The sequence below is a fragment of the Pleurodeles waltl genome, chromosome 9 (assembly GCF_031143425.1).
Source record: "Pleurodeles waltl isolate 20211129_DDA chromosome 9, aPleWal1.hap1.20221129, whole genome shotgun sequence".
Classification (NCBI taxonomy): Eukaryota; Metazoa; Chordata; class Amphibia; order Caudata; family Salamandridae; genus Pleurodeles; species Pleurodeles waltl.
This window is the reverse complement of record NC_090448.1, coordinates 1,015,531,769-1,015,544,169: the sequence shown is the minus strand read 5'-3', so window position 1 is coordinate 1,015,544,169 and position 12,401 is coordinate 1,015,531,769.

The following is a 12,401-nucleotide window of genomic DNA, read 5'->3' as shown; positions in this document are numbered from 1 at the left end:
GTGGAGACGGGGAATAGTTGACGGACTCAAATTATTCCCAGCAATAGCACAGGGAGACGAGACGCAGGGGAAGAAAGCCACCTGTAAGACAGACAAGGACTCTAATAAGCCTAAAGAGACCAAGAGGTCTTGGATAGACGAAGATGATTCAGACGAGGAAGAGTTCCTAAATCAGATATTGCATGATCGCCTGCCACCTTATGCGGTAAGCGACAATGTCCCGAGCACTAGTGCGGGTCCTGAAAACCAGACGCAGGAGAAGGGAGTTACTGATACAGTACAGACTAGTGATATGATTTTGACACAAAATGGTGTCAGTGTACCCACTGCGCCAGACATGCAGATACAGTTGCAACCTCCACCGCAGATACAGAGAATCTATCCAGACGTCCCAGTACTAGAGACTACTACAAATCTGATAGTGCCACCTGACCCGATATATACAAAATCGAGGATGGTACAGCTTGAGCCAACTCCACAATTGCTCCCCCAGCCGCAGCAACAGCTGATACCAGGGTTTAATACAGAAGCAGGACCTCCATTAGTACCTGCCCCGGCTTCAGAGAATCAAACTTTTGGAGTTGCTGCTCCACAGAGTTTTGGACCAGGTCAGACACCTGCTGCCATATCGTTACCAATTACTGTTGGTCCACCGGTGCCATTATATACACAAGATGAGCCTGGTATGTGTGATCAGGGAGTAATGACACAGGATGCAATAAGAGGAGGGTCCATAGGAACTCCCCAGTTAATGGCTCCGGGAGAACAAGCGGTCGAAAGACCGAGGTCTTTGCTAGACCTTAGCCCGGTTGAAGCACCGTTGGAGGCAATGAGACAGGCAGGGCTAGGTGTACTAACCCCACAGACAATAAGTACGAATGCTTCACAGTCGCCAATGATGCATGCAGGAAATATTTTACTGCAAGGTTTTACGGTACAACAGTTAAATGAGTGGTTAGAGAAGACCTATGCTTCTCAAAAGACTACAGTAACTGCAGTGGAACCGGAAAGGTTGTAGAGAAATTTAGGCCCGTATTTATACTTTTTGACGCTAAACTGCGCTAACGCAGTTTAGCGTCAAATTTTTTTGCGCCGGCTAACGCCATTCTGAAGCGCCATGCGGGCGCCATATTTATTGAATGGTGTTAGCCGGCGCAAGCAGACCGGCGCTGCCTGGTGTGCGTGGAAAAAAACCACGTACACCAGGCAGCGCCGGCGTAGGGAAAAATGGCGTTAGGGCGTCTTAAAAATGGTGCAAGTCAGGTTGACGCTAAAAAATCGCCTCCACCCGATTTGCGCCATTATTAACTACGCCCAGATGCCATTTACATGACTCCTGTCTTAGTAAAGACAGGAGTCATGCCCCCTTGCCCAATGGCCATGCCCAGGGGACTTATGTCCCCTGGGCATGGTCATTGGGCATTGTGGCATGTAGGGGGGCACAAATCAGGCCCCCCTATGCCAAAAAAAATATATTAAAAAAAAACAAATTTATACTTACCTGAACTTACCTGAATGTCCCTGGGGTGGGTCCCTCCATCCTTGGGTGTCCTCCTGGGGTGGGCAAGGGTGGCGGGGGGGTCCCTGGGGGCATGGGAGGGCAGCTGTGGGCTCATTTTGAGCCCACAGGTCCCTTAACGCGTGCCCTGACCCAGGCGTTAAAAAGAGGCGCAAATGCGGGGTTTTTTGCCCCGACCACTCCCGGGCGTGATTTTTGCCCGGGAGTATAAATACGACGCATTTGCGTCGCAGTCATTTTTTTGGACGGGAACTCCTACCTTGCATCTCATTAACGCAAGGAAGGCGTTCACGCAAAAAAATGACGCTCTTTACTCATACTTTGGCGCTAGACGCGTCTAACGCCAAAGTATAAATATGGCGTTAGTTTCGCGCCGAATTTGCGTCGAAAAAAACGACGCAAATTTGGCGCAAACGGAGTATAAATATGCCCCTTAGAATTTTTCTGATTCTCCGCCGATTGTTCCTCTGGAAAGGTGTGGTGGTGGGACATGAGTTATTTTACTGTATTGCAGGGAAAATCAAACGAGTGAACAGCATAGCTTGATGTCCGACAACGTTTATGGTGACTTTACAATGTATACCCTTCTGTCATCCCCTCTTCCGTTATGGCCCCACATTACCCAAAAAAGCAGTGAGATTAAATTTTACCCGTACCACTCATCTCCCCTTCTGGGCCACAGATGAAAGCACATTCCTGCAGAGGAGTGGGGACAGTGGCTATCTATTCTTGCAGTCTTAAAGCAAAAAAGCACAAAGCTCTTTAGTGACTACACAGGTCACAAAACACACAAAACGAAGCAGCGTGCTTGGACTTGGTGTCACCACCATGCACTCTGCTCATCGGGGTTTGAGAACAATTTAAAGGAAAGCTTAAAACACCTGTGCAAGTATAAATACCATGCTGGGATGGTTCTAGGATTTGTGGGGCCCTAGGCAGATAGGGAACCTGCGCGGCCCCTTCTAATGTGCATGCAATAAGTGACAACCCAGGAAGTTACATCACAGAAGTGCCAACAATTGCAGTCCTCTGCCATCCTGAAACAACTTTCAAAGCAGCGCCTTTCCTGGTGTGGATATCAGTATAACAATAAAAACATAAATAGCAACGCTAATAAAATAAAGACATATAGGTGGTCATTACAACCCTGGCGGATGGTGTTAAAGCTGCGGTAATCCCGCAAACAGGCCGGCGAGAAAAAAAAGGGAATTATGACCCTGGGGCCACGGCGGTACAGACAAGCAGAGCGGCGGTCACCGCCAACAGACAGGCGGAAGACAATGTACTGCCCATAGTATCACAACCCGCCAACCCGCCACCTTTTCCGGGGCGGATTCACAGTGGAAAAAAACACAGCGGAAACAGCTTTTGCAATGGGAAAACGCTCACCTTAACACATCCCACGAGGAACGAGGACGCCATGGAGCCAGAACTCCAAATACTCCCTTCGCTTGTCTTTCTGCTCCTCTACGACCACCATCTACGTAGGCGCCGAAGACAACGGTGAGTACTGCACCTACGACATGGGGGAGGCAAAAGTTAGGGGGACACCCACGAAACACCCCCACCCTCGCATATTACAACATACACACCAATGCATCCACAAAAATCACAGTACCAACCCACAATCCCCCCGGAAGAATGCAAAGACAAAGCGAAATCCATTCAAACATTGTAATGTTGCAATATACATGTTTTGCAAAAATATACAGATATATACAAAAATCAGGCAGAAATATATACTTTGCGAGAAGTAGTGCAGATATGTACATATCAATGTCCGTGCACCACTAGTCCAAAAATGCATGGGCGAGGCCCACAAAAGATACCTGACCACAATCGGAGAGAACACTGCCGGGGCATCAGATAGAAATACTACAGGCACCACAGGGGGAAGGGAAGGGGGGGCACCTCAGCCGGATGACTGCAAAGCCAGATCCACGACGGGGCTCCATGCCCACTGTGCCATCCTGGGGAGTGCAAAGCCACAGTCTCTCAAGTCTCTACAGTGGCTGGCTTGCCCACTGTGCCATCCTGGGGAGTACAAAGCCACAGTCTCTCAAGTCTCTACAGTGGCTGGCTTGCCCACTGTGCCATCCTGGGGAATGCAAAGCCTCAATTTCGCAAGTAGATAACATCCGCCAGTGGCTCGTGAGGGGGACTGGTGCCCAGACTAGATTAGTCTCCCCGTGAAAGTTCCTGTCCCGTCACTGTCCCAGCTGCACATGGGATAAGGATGCTTGATGTGGCAGTCTATTCATTCTTACTCAGTGCCTGCACTGTTCAGCGGTGCTTTGCCATGGCGGTTCTGGACTGTTCAGCCGTGCTTTGCCATGGCGGTGCTTGCCCTGTACAGCGGTCTTCACCATGGCGGTCTTTGCCCTGTTTAGCGGCGCTTTGCCATGGCGGTTCTGGACTCTTCAGCGGTGCTTTGCCATGGCGGTGCTTGCCCTGTTCAGCGGTCTTCACCATGGCCGTCTTTGCCCTGTTCAGCGGTGCTTTGCCATGGCGGTTCTGGACTGTTCAGCGGTGCTTTGCCATGGCGGTGCTTGCCCTGTTCAGCGGTCTTCACCATGGCGGTCTTTGCCCTGTTCAGCGGTGCTTTGCCATGGCGGTTCTGGTACGGACATTGGTGTGTGGCATGACTTTCCCTAGACTGGGCATTGGTGTGTGGCATGACGTTCCCTCATAGCCCACCTGGGCTGTGGCAGCCGGGGCCCTCCTGGGCACTGACTCCGGCGTTGGCGGTGGTCCCCTGACCAGTGAGGATACTTGGGCCCTCCTGGGCACTGACTCCAGCGGTGGTCTCCTGACCAGTGACGATACTTGGGACCTCCTGGGCTATGACTCCGGCGGTGGCGGTGGTCTCCTGACCAGTGACGACGGTGCTGGCGGTTGGGTCTCGACCGCCGGGAATGATGCCGCCCTTCTCCGCCGTGATACTCACAACAGGCTGGGCAAACTTCCTCTGGCCCTTCCCCACCTTTGGTGGAGTCACAGCTGACTCTCCAATCCCCTTGGAACCCATGTGAGTTGTCTTCCCACCAGGAGTCTTCACACGGTCCCGTCGTCCACTCTCCTATTTCAGAGCCTTTACAGGGGATGGGCTGCCAGTGCCTTGGCTCCGGGTCACACTGCCTGCCCTGGTGGCCGGTGCACTCCACAAACCTTGAACAGGCACCACTGGTATTGGAGGCTTTTTGGCTGAGGCGCTACGACAGGACTGATGAATTGGAGGGGGGGTGGGGGCAAAAAGGTCAACTTTACAGAGGGACAGTTTCTGACGAACACTGGGATGGGTAGTTGGAGGGGGTCTGGGAGTGGAGGAAGAGGAGGTGGTTGTAGGAGGTGTCACTTTAGGTGTTTTGGGTGCAGGTGCAGGTACTGGAGGCTGTTGTGAGGTGGATGGATGTTGGGTGTGTGTTTGCCGGCGTTTGTGTACTTTGGGAGGGGGCGTCACAGACACACTGGGAGAGGACACAGGGGACGTGTAAATGGCAGTGGAGGTGGTGAGTGCAGGTGAGCTGCTTGGGGTGCTGGGTGTCCTTGTGCGCTTCATGGTGCCTGTAGATGTGGTGCATGCAGGTGTGTGTGTAGACGAGACTGGGAGGGAGGAGGGAGAAGAGGAGGAGGGGGACACAGTGGAGACAGTGGATGTTGCTGTGTCTGTATGTGGGTGAGGCTTGCGTGAGTGCCTCTGGGTTTTGTGGTGCATATGTTTGCTTGAGCTACTTGTGTGTGCTGACTTGTGTGCATGCTGGTCTGTAGGTGTGCTTGGGATGGGCTGGGGTACAGGGGATTGGGTCTGGGTGGAGGAGGTTGGAGGGGGGAGGTTAGACACAGGGACAATGGCTGCCATCAGTGCTGAGGCCAGAGAATGCAGGGTTCGCTGAAGGACACCCTGACCAGAATGAATGCCCTCCAGGAATGCATTACCGTGTTGCAACTCTCGTTCTACACCCTGGATGGCATTCACAATGGTAGACTGCCCAACAGTGAGTGACCTGAGGAGGTCAATGGCCTCCTCACTGAGGGCAGCAGGGGTGACTGGGGCAGGGCCTGAGGTGCCTGGGGCGAAGGTGATGCCCACCCTCCTGGGTGAGCGGGCACGGGGCGAACGCTGAGGGGCTGCTGGTAGGGCAGTGCTGGTAGGGGAGGTGGCGGCTGTACCTGTATAAGTGGGGCGCACAGATGGTGCCGCCACCACAAGGGAGCCCCCATCGGCGGACGAGTCTGTGTCGCTGGTTGGTGATCCGGTGGCCGACTTGAAGCTCCCCTCGCCCTCCGTCCCACTGGTGCATTCAGAGTCCGTGGTGTGGCCCTCCATGGCCATGTGGGATGCAGCTCCCTCGTGCTCCGGTGCCACTGTACCTCCTCCTGATGATGCTGATGTACAAAAGAACAGGGAGAGCAGAAAAAGGGGGGGGGGACAGAAGAAAGACAGGTTGAGTGCATGGCATACCGCTACCGTTGGCGGACAAGACAGACACAGCAGCCCCCTGCATTACGCCGTGCTCCTGCCCTCTGCATATGTAATTTCTGGGATATGGCCTACATGGCAATGGTGGACATCTGCAAATATGGATGCCTCAGGGGCAACTATACCTCGACTTGGCACTCTACTGAGGTGGGGTAGAGTGCCACATGGGCTGTATTACAGAGGGGCCTAGTCTTCGTGTTTCTGGCTGGCCTAGGTACACCCACAAGCCTCCTCCCCCACCCAGACCCCTCTACTGCGCGCAAAGTCAGCAGAATGAGTTTGTACTCACCCCCTTGTGTCTGCTGTGATGCCCTCAAGCGCCCATCCAACTCCGGGTAGGCCACCGCCAGGATCCGGAACATCAGGGGGGTCATGGTGCGACAGGCACCCCTCCCACGTTGGGAGGCCATCCCCAGCTGAGCCTCCGCCGTCTTCTTGCTGCAGCGGCGAATGTCCTTCCCATCTTTTCCGGCAGTGGGTGCCCCGTCTCTGGTGGGCCCCCAGGGTCCGGACCTCCTTGCCGATGGCACGCCAAATGTCCCTCTTCTGGTGGGCGCTGACCCACATGACATGCACAAGGGAAGAGGAACAGTCATTACCAACTGCACCGTCGATGTGAGTGGCCCCCTCCCTACTCTGGCCATGTGGCCCATTCATTCACATGCATTAATGTTCTATGAACTGTGCCCCCTTCCCTCTTCCAACCAGCCCTCTCCACCCAGGCCTAGCCCATACAACGTGCTGCCTGTGTACTAACCTGTTGGTCTGGAGGACCGTAGAGTAGCGTGTACTGGGGAGGACCCCGTCTACCAGTTTCTCCAACTCCTGAGCAGTGAAGGCAGGGGCCCTTTCCCCAGACGCAGCAGCCATCGTCGCTTCCAGACCGAGGTCACAGCAGCACTTGCAGTGTAGGTCCTCTCCTGTCGAAGGTCAGGTATCTAGTGATTGAACAGATAGAAAATGGCGGTGACGTCCACTGCGGTGCGCATCATCACCGCCGGCGCACCTGTTCATTGGCTCCTGGGACCCATAGGGTCCAATGTTAACCAATGCAGCATAGCGCCACGGTCTACGACCGCCTACCGCGACGGTGTGCAACTCCAGCGATGTTACCCCACAATCCATTGTCCCAGTTTAGAGGTCAGGCAGCCGCCATTTCAGGGGCCCACATGGCTTCATTTACCTCTGCGTCACACATAGATAGGCCTACACTCAACACACATACAGGAAGGGTTTTGTGATTGGTGTAGTCTTGTGTTTAACTGTGGGTACATACCTGGAGGAAAAATGACTGATTCGACGCTGTTGTCCTTCGTAGGCACCGTCAGCTGGGACATGTGAGAAGATGGCGGAATCCTCCGGTGTACCGACCGCTGGTGGACCTGTTGACAATGGAAGAGCGACATGTAATCGTCACCTACAGGTTTGACCGTGCCACAATCCAGGAACTATGCACCCAGTTGGAGCCAGACCTGATGTCACCAATCCGCCATCCAACTGGAATCCCCCCTGACGTGCAGGTGCTGTCAGTGCTCCATTTCCTTGCAAGTGGGTCATTCCAGACAACAGTGGCCATGGCATCAGGGATGTCCCAGCCTATGTTTTCCAACGTTTTGTCCAGAGTGTTGTCTGCCCTGCTGAAACACATAAGGAGATACATCATTTTCCCTGAGGTGGAAGATTTGCCTACAGTTAAAGGTGACTTCTATGCCCTTGGACATATCCCCAACGTCATAGGTGCCATTGATGGGACCCATGTAGCTCTGGTCCCCCCACAGGAGTGAACAGGTGTACAGAAACAGGAACAGTTATCATTCCATGAATGTACAGATGGTATATTTGGCAGACCAGTACATCTCCCAGGTAAATGCTATGTTCCCCCGGCTCAGTGCATGACGCCTACATCCAGCGGAATAGCAGCATCCCTGATATGATGGCTCAACTCCAGAGGCACCGTGTATGGCTATTGGGGGACTCTGGTTACCCCAACCTGTCATGGCTACTGAACCCAGTGAGGAATCCCAGGACCTGGGCAGAGGAACGCTACAATGAGGCCCCTGGGTGGACTAGGAGGGTGATCGAACGCACATTCGGCCTCCTGAAGGCCAGGTCCAGGTGCCTCCATATGACAGGTGGTTCCCTATTCTACTCACCGAAGAAGGTGTGCGAGATCATCATCGCCTGCTCAATGCTTCATAATTTGGCTTTGCGACGCCAGGTGCCTTTTCTGCAGGAGGATGGTCCAGATGACGGTGTTGTGGCAGCTGTGGAGCCTGTGGACAGTGATGAGGAGGAAGCTGAGGAAGAAGACAACGACAACAGGGAGTCAGTCATACAGCAATATTTCCAATGACACACAGGTGAGAACATTTTCATTTTTACCATTACATTAACTTTCACACGTCTACCTCTATCCTGTCTGTCGATTTCAACCAGTATTTGGTAACTGAGTTGTACCTTTCCATAATGGTTTCACAGGTGTGGTTACCAACGTGTGTCATCTGCTTGCATCCTTCAAGGACTTGTGATGTGTGACATAGGTATGTTGGCTTTACAATGGGAAACGCATTATGACTCTGTCATTGATAATACATATTTACAATATCACAGACTGACTCCAGATTGTTTTGTGTTTTAAGGGTGTTTATTGAAGTGCTCAGAAATGGGAGGGGGTTGTAAAATGGTGAGGGGTGATGGCGGTGGAATGTCCATGGCAGAGTCCAGTCTATTAGTCTCACAGGTGCACTGCCCATCTGGGCATAGGAAGTGGAGCTGGGGCAGTTCAAGTATGAACAGGGTAACAAAGTGGGTCAGTGAAGGGACAATCAGGGTGGTCTCATTTCCTGGGGGGGGTCTTGCCATCTTGCTCTGTCCTGTTCCGGGATCTCAGGGACCGCTTGCGTGGTGGTTGTCCATCTGCAGGGGCGGGGCGTCCTGTCCACTAACGCCGGCAGAGGTGGTGGTCAGATCATCATCCTGGCTAGTGTCAGGTGTCCCTCAGGGTCTGCTGTATGTCTTTCAGCACCCCTACGATGGTGCCCAGGGCGGAGCTGATGGTCCTGAGCTCCTCCCTGAACCCCAAATACTGGTCCTCCTGCAGGCGCTGGGTCTCCTGAAACTTTACCAGGACCGTCGCCATCGTCTCCTGGGAGTGGTGGTATGCTCCCATAATGGAGTTGAGGGCCTCGTGGAGAGTGGGTTCCCTTGGTCTGTCCGCCCCCTGTCGCACAGCAGCCCTCCCACTTCCCCTGTGTTCCTGTGCCTCCGTCCCCTGGACCGTGTGCCCACTACCACTGCCCCCAGGTCCCTGTTATTGTTGGGGTGGTGGGTTATCCTGGGTTCCCTGTAGTGGTGGACACACCGCTGATTGACCTGTCCTGGGTACGGAGGTTTGGGCCCGCTGGGTGGGTGCTGTGCTGGTGTTACCAGAGGGTGGAAGGGCAGTGTTGGGCTGTGCCTGTGCAAGAGGGAACCGACTGTCATGAGGCCCACGATGGTCTGAGCTGGTCATCAGGATCCAGTAGGGCAGAGCTGCTGTCGTCACTGTGGGCCTCTTCTGGGGGTGGAGTGGTGTTGTCTGGGCCCTCTGGTGTGGTGACGGTCCTTCGGGTTCCTGCAGGGGCATAAGAGCATGATTAATTCATTTGTGTGTGTCATGGTGTGCAATGGGTGGGTGTACCCCAGTGCTAGCATTCCTGTGTGGGGGCTTGTGTGATGATGGTTAGGGGGTTGTTCTGGGTATGTGCAGTGGTCATGCTTTAGTGCTGGGTGTCCATGCTTAGTTGTGTCATGCAGGGCTTGGTGTTGGGATGTGTGGTTTGTGTTATTAGTACATTAGTGAGGATTTTGGGTGATAGGGGAGGAGATGAGGGTGGGGGTGTGTGATAGCATGCAGGTAGGGTGGTGGATATGATAGTTAAGATTTGACTTACCAGTGTCCCATCCTCCACCGACTCCTCCGAGGCCCTGTGGATGCATGATAGTCAAGACTTGCTCCTCCCATGTTGTTAGTTGTGGGGGAGGAGGTGGGGGTCTGCCGCCAGTCCGCTGAACCGATATGTTGCGCCTGGAGACCGTTGAACGCACCTTTGCCCATAGGTCATTCCACCTCTGCCTGATGTCCTCCCTACTTCTTGGATGCTGTCCCACAGCGTTGACCCTGTCCATGATTCTTCGCCATAGCTCCATCTTCCTGGCTATGGAGTTGTGCTGTACCTGTAAGCCAAATAGCAGTGGCTCTACCCGGATGATTTCCTCCACCATGTCCCTGAGCTCCTCCTCGGAGAAGCGGGGGTGTCTTTGGTGTGACATGGGGTGGTGTGTGTGATATGTGGGGCGGTTTGAGTGTTGATGTGTGTGGTGATGTGTAGTGGTGTGTGGTGTTATGTGCGTGGATGTGGTGTGGGTGATGGTGTTGTGTGCCTCTGTATGGTGGTGTTGTCTTGGCTGTGCTGTCTCTCTGGCCTTCGTCCGTGAATTGTGGTCATAGGGGTTTGTGGGTGATGTGGGTGTGTGTTTTATATAGTATTGTATGTGTGGGAATGGTGTGTGTATGTGTATCAGGTGTGTGTATTTGGAATTGTCCAATGTGGCGGTGTTTTGGAGATGTGTGTGCATTTTGAGCGTGGCGGTGTATACCTCCAATGGAATACCATGGTTGAAAGACCGCCGCGTGGATTCGTGGGTCGTAATAGCATGGGCGTGTTTCTGTTGGCATGGAGGTGGAGGTTTTGTTTTCGCCAGTTTAACACTGACCTTTGGTGTGGCGGAGTTGTGTGGGTGTCTGTATTTCGCCGGATTCCGAGATGTGTGTCATAATAGCTGTATCAGACTACCGCCGCCGGGGCGGTGTATTGGCGGTCTTCTGCATGGCGGTAAGCGCCTTTTACCGCCAATGTTGTAATGACCCCCATATTTTTTAAAGTTCTGTTCAGTGAAAATACGATAAATTAGTCACACTGGGTGGACACGTTTTGCCTAGATTTCTCCAAAATGTATATCTTTAACCAAATATTAACAAATTATTTTCAGATTAGTGTATTAGTACATGCATTATGTATGTGGTTTTTGCATAGTGCAAACCTAGCCCAAAGGCAAATGAGGGATGATCAAAGTCAAAAACACAGTCAATATATGCTAGGTCGCGAAGCTGTTTTGTGGACTGTTCCTGCATAATGATGTAGTGCTCTTTAAAGAGATGAGTATTTTCTTGTTGTTTAGCACTTCATCTTCTGTATGAAAGGTGTCCTTGCTGAGAATGCATGGAGAACCACTGGAGCGGGAGAACATACCATCAAAGTAGGAAGAGGCACCAGTCATTATGGTTTTGTAGATGATGCAGGCTGGTTTCCTTGAACTAATGCTGAAAGGCCCTGACGACTGCGACAAGGCCTCTCAGGTTTCCACCTTGCCAGTATTTTACTAACAGGGGCAGTATCCACATGTTTAAATGGAAGGAAAATTGGACAAATGAACAAAAGCGGGTATTTCAAAAGAATAGAACATAGCTACCACTTGTAATTTTTAAATCAGCAAACCCAAGAAAAGCTACTTCTCTCATAGTCTTTGACCCTATTGTAAGTATGTTTCCCTGTTGTATTACAACTACAGCCTCTTTCAGCTTCCTCAGCTCTCAACTTCAACACTCCAAACTACTATTTAATAATTTTGTTAAATTCTTCTTCAACAAGTGTAAACTACTACATTACATCATCCAGGTTGAACAAATTCCTACTCCTGATAACCTTTCTATGTCAACTCAAAATATCCATACTTTAAACAGTTTCACACTGATTGATGTTGCTAATCTTGATTCCACCGCTACAAGCTGTCATCCTACTGGTTTACGCCCAGCTAAATTCATGCAACCTCCCTTCCTTTTTCCCAAAGTTAAACTCCTGGACATGTTTAGCTGTTCCCACAATATGGAAAAATGTGACTGTGAAATCATTTTTTTTTTTAAACAGCCTTGACCCACATGTTCTCATTAACTTTCAGGCAATTAGCCTTGTTACGTTTCATGGCAAACCTTTGACAAAATTGTTTTTAAACGGTTATATGTCGGAACCACGGGTGCCTAAACCACCCGTGGCTCAACAACGAGGTCGGAACAACGACCTTGTTCTAAACACTAATGCCTTTACCACAAATGCGTTCACAACGATTTTACAGTTGTAAACGCATTCCTGGTAAAGGCATTATCAATCAGCATGCACAAACCAGCATGTTTCCACTGCAGCCCCCCACCCCTCCACACCCCTTAAACCTAAACCCTGACCCCCCCAAACTCTAATCACCCCAGCCCCCCACCCCACCCCAAAAACTAAAAATACCCCCAGCCCCCCACCCCCACTTCCCCCCAGCCCCTAAAACAGCCCCAGTCCCAGCCCAACTTACCTCCTC